Source organism: Mytilus galloprovincialis, unplaced genomic scaffold (genome assembly GCF_965363235.1).
Source record: "Mytilus galloprovincialis unplaced genomic scaffold, xbMytGall1.hap1.1 HAP1_SCAFFOLD_319, whole genome shotgun sequence".
Lineage (NCBI taxonomy): Eukaryota > Metazoa > Mollusca > Bivalvia > Mytilida > Mytilidae > Mytilus > Mytilus galloprovincialis.
The window spans coordinates 8006-13253 of record NW_027468227.1 but is presented as its reverse complement, the minus strand read 5'-3'; the positions used below and the strand labels follow the sequence as shown (position 1 = coordinate 13253).

General features: G+C 32.6%; 1 long non-coding RNA gene across 1 annotated transcript; it reads right to left on the bottom strand.

The window, feature by feature from the left end:
• Nucleotides 1-2759: 2759 nt before the first annotated feature.
• LOC143061454 (uncharacterized) lies at nucleotides 2760-4575 on the bottom strand. Its single transcript, XR_012974437.1, has 3 exons — nucleotides 3948-4575; nucleotides 3421-3644; nucleotides 2760-3073 (listed from the first exon to the last, which is right to left on the bottom strand). It is a non-coding gene; the product is annotated as an uncharacterized LOC143061454 (long non-coding RNA).
• Between the last annotated feature and the right edge of the window lie 673 nt (nucleotides 4576-5248).

Here is a 5248-nt window from a genome sequence, read left to right as displayed (position 1 = left end):
GCCAGGCAAATCGTACATTTATATATATGTTTTTAACCCCGCGTAACGCATTGCAAGGTCAATGGAAATATTTGACGTTTGTATTTTCGTCCGTCCGTCTGAGCGTTCAGCCGTCCAGTCTCACGTTTACAATTGATATACTCTTGCCAGGTTTTTTATGAAACGTATGTAGTAGTTTTTTTTATAATAGTTTTGTTCAAAATTGCATTGTTAGCACTCTAAAATGTACAATTCTTGCCAGAATTTTATGGAACTTACATCATAAGTTTATATTAGCAATGACTTGGACAAATTCAAAAATTAGAGCCGATCAATTAATTTTCAAAGAGTGGTGTCCCTTAGAAATACAATGACATAGTGAATTGCATTTTAGGCGCTCCCATATGTACAATTCATATCCGAATTTTATGAAATTGAATCATAGGTTGATATAAGCGATATTATGGACTGATTTGAACATGAGTACCGAAAGATTATTATTTTACTATCTAAAGCTGAGGTCATACCTACCAGATTGTCTAACGGACGCCGAACTGATGAAAACAAATTTCCGTTAATACAATGTCTAACGAAAGCGTTCCGGCTAAAAAGGATGAACATTACAAGCGGAAAATTAAACTGAGCGATGATTATAATACATATCTTTCATAACTAAGCAATGATGTTGCCCATATCCTTTGTCCTATCCTTCTTATCCTTTCGACAGCTAGTAGGTTTACAATTGAAACATTTAAGTTCAGTCGGACCTGAATAAGAGATGCTCGATAGTGAAGACATGCTCTTACTTCAAGATCCAATCATGAGTAATAGACATTCATGACACTTAAGAAATCTTACCTTAAAAATAATTGTCATTTCTGAGTGACGCGAAATTTTCAATTGACATTTTTTCGTTTTACTTTTGGTAGGTATTCGTTATCCTTCCGTTCATGTCCGTATCCAATCCGTTTTATCCGTTATACGTCCGGTAGAAGTGCGTTGGTGAATTTGTCTACTGCACCTCTAACGAATCTATAACGGACAAGTAACGTATACAAAACGTCGTCTGGGTACAAAACAATAACATTAGAAAATAGCGACACTGTATCGACTCAAAAAGGAAAGAATAGGTTAAACACGAAAAAATTATCAACGAAAATATTGTTAAACAATATTTTAATAGTTGCACATAATGTCTGTTTGTTTTGATCGTTACATGTACACTTCAATTATGCACGACAGGAATCACTTAACTGAACCATGGCGAACATGAACTTAACCATGACACTAGTGAACTAAACAATGACACCGAATTTTCTGTAATTTGATTGTGTGCAAATGTAGGCTTTTTTAGGAATAATTGACGGCAGATTTATACTTCACAATATATATATATATAGGATCTAACAGACAGTAAAAAAATAACTGTATGTTTTGCATTAGAAACGAACAACAACATAACAATTTTGACATACGCAAGCATTATTCTATGTCAAATTATACCTATATGATAAAAACTTTAATGTACTAACATGATAGCAATACACAAAGATACTTACCATCTTGAATTTATATTCAGAGGTTCATTTAGCGAAAAATCTGAATGTTTTTATATTGTACCATTGATTGTCAATAAAAACTCTTAACACAACCGTGTCTAACTTAACCAAATTATGACAAAATTGCTGTACTAAACGCCCATCAATATGACGACCTTACTACCAGTGAACATAGTCTTCTAATACTGAGCAAACCCATACCGCAAACTATAAAAAGCCACGACACTTAAAATGTAAAATAATTCCAACGAAAAGACTAACGGCTAATTTATGGAAAAAAATTATGTCGCAACAAACAACAATCACTGAGTTACATGTTCCTGCCCGGGACAGATACATACTGATTGTACATGTTTATGTTCAGGGCCTGACATTTTCAAAACCTGAAACAATGGTCTAAAAGCACATTATATATTGAAAAGCTATTTAAAGAGTAGACTTAAAAAGTAAGCAGATCAACGTACAATGAGCAGATGAAAACCCACAACAAAAGAATTACGACACAAAGTACCGATCTGACATTGTACACGCATTTGCTGAGAGCTGGTTCAAAGCCAACAAAAAAATAAAATCAAGTAGTAAAATTAAGATAATCAGTGTCATCCATGTGTTTAAAAACTCCACAAGTAGTGAGATAAAAAGATTGTGCAATACAACAATATAAGTATCTACATATTACTAGTAATGTTGCATATCACCGTAAAGCTGTAATAGTTATCATGGTTTGATTTTAATAACAGATCAATGTTTGTACCGTTAAAAGAAAACCAATATTTTAGGATTTTATGTTTAATTGGACAAAAAAAAGATTATGACCATAAAAGAACGTAACACGTCCCTTTTGTCAAATCATTTTGTATAATGCTTTCAGTATTTTCCTTTGTTCCTTTTTTAAAGGTTTATATTTCCTAACTGGTTCGCTTTGTAAACGACTGAACTGATGTTTAACATTTTGATATACGTAAGTAATGTATAACTATAAACACCTATTAAGTTATTTTTAGATAGGGTCCAGTAACAGTTGAAACTTATTGTTGTCTTTTTCCTTTGCTGCCATGGCGTTGTTAGTTTTTGTTTTTGATCTATGAGTTTGAATGTCCCTCTTTAATCAAGAATGGTCACACACAGTTGCTTCTTCTATTTCATATGATCTCATTTCTCATGTCTTTTTATTTGCGTGTAGCTGCAAAATATATAGGAATCTAACGTAAATAGTATATAGATGATAAACATATGTTTTATTCATTTTCATTATCGTGTAGAATATTTCATCGAAAGCCAAAAAATATCAAACAAGAACAAAACGCTTGAGCACTGTCACCGAAACATTGAAAATGCATTAAATAGATGTCTACATCTTCATAGTGAACTGATCTGTATCCAGTATGCCTTTTTATAGCTGCCATAATAAATCGAACTGTTCCAAAACATCTCAAACACAGTTCTATCAGCCATAAATACATGAATCTAATGTCTTCATTTGGACGATTTGAAGTTGGAATTAACGGTGTCGAACTATCTACTTGTGTATGTTTCTGTAATAAAATAAAAGATGTTTTAACAGGAACTCGTACGAAAAATTATTTGACTAAGTGGTGATATATTTCATTTACTTATGTCAATGAATGAAAAGTCCGGAATAATTTTGTCTAATAACTTACATACAACATAACGGGCGGTAAAAAGCATTGTCTGCTTATAAGTCTCGAACTCTTGTATACACGTACATTTGAAAAATTTTGTTAGTCTTTGATCAATGCATTTTTTTATCGCAGGGTTGACTTCTCTTTTAGCCATTGTTTCTTTTTGTACATACAGAATAAATTTTTCTAATTACTTGTAAATACATTCTTTTTTATTTTAAATTCTTAATGTTTATTACCCTTTTTGATCTGATCATGGCACACTTTTGTCGAAATTTCAGAAGCATGTAAAATCCTAAACAGGAAAAATACATCAGTATTTCCCATCCTTTTCCTGAAACAGCCATCCATATGGTTCTTTCATTATCAGACAGGCAAGCAGAAATCCAGCACCATGCACCTGATCCTACAGATAAATCTGATCCAAGAATTCCCTTTGCCATTGCCGTTATAGTGATGGCACCTAGAAAATTAAAAGAAACGTTGAATTTTTTTCTTGTATTTTATACTTAGATTTGATTTCTTTTTTTATATTAGAATTATAGCATGCAGATGATGTAATGTCGGATTGTAATAAGTTATGAAGTATTTCGACTTTAGTCATTTATGGGTTTACCTAATTACGAAACAGAAATTGCATTTGCTAAAATTTATTACAGGTTAGATCTATGCATGCAATAGTGACTAATATTTACAGTCTGACTTGGAAAAAGTTCAAGACTTCTAATGTCATTTTGTCATTTTATAAAATAATATCAATGCTTACCCGGTACGGCCCAGCTTAGTAAATGGTACACGAACATTTGAATACCCTTTCTGGTGTGTTCCGATTGATTAAAGCTTCGTGATTGATCTGTGTCTGTAGAATTCCACAAAAGATGGAATGCAATAATTGAGGTCCACCAAAAAGACGACATACTAGACATCGTGGTCAGAAAACTTTGCGCAATGCAGCCAGAATCATTTTCTAAATGGCATGCTAAAACTTTCTCAGGACTGATGTCGTCACCATACAGAAAACGAATCGCTCCAAATAAGAATCCTATTGCACTAAATATGTCTGCTATAGTTAAATATAACAAAAGTTTCATTGGTTCAGATATATGTTCTCCCCGTTTATATGTCCGTCCAAGGTTTATAAAAATTATTACAGCACCAATTATAGACAGAGAGCATGTTGTTATGGTTACTGCAATATCGATGTCCGTTACTTTCTTAATATATTCTCCAGTGAAATTGGTATAGTTATGAACCATTGTTCTCGTCGGTATGTATATCCGTAACAAGTACAGAATTACATTGTACCGGTCATTTGATTTTTAAAAATGTAAACTGCATTTTTACATCTAACGGGAAAACACAATAATGCAACTCATCATATGCAGACCTTGCAAGTTCATTCAAATAAAGACAAAGTATATCAATTGGTAAATATTGATAACATATGAATGTATTTGATTAATATCTAACACTAGTTCATAATTGCTTACCTGACCCTATCATATCATTTGTAAATATGAGATCATTAGACCTACTGTGTATATCCTCATAGTTGGTTTATCTGTATCATTCAGTGTATATCTGTATTGCGATGATTACACACATAAACAAGGTTGTGATAACTGTAATGCAGTGCATCATGTATATGCATGCTCCATTATAAACATAATCATAATATACACGTGCAAGAAAACAAATCCAGGGTACGATCTAAAACCGAGCAAAACATATCAACTTGTGAGGTAAACATCGGACAATGACAACAAACGCCAATGCAACATATATGGAAACGAACCATTTGATAACAACTGCCATATTCCTGACTTTAAACAAAAAAGGTTGGTTGAACCTAGTTCCACGGCTAGCTAAACCTCTCGCTCAATAATACGACAATGTTAAACATACCGTTCAAATGCCAATGTTACTTGACAAGAAAACAGTACAAATAAATGCAAGAAAAGAGAAATAGATAAATAATATAATAATAATACATTTCGACATGCACTATCCTATTGATTGTTCATCGTCATAATATCAAACCAAACATAATGACGAAAGTTTCCCGCA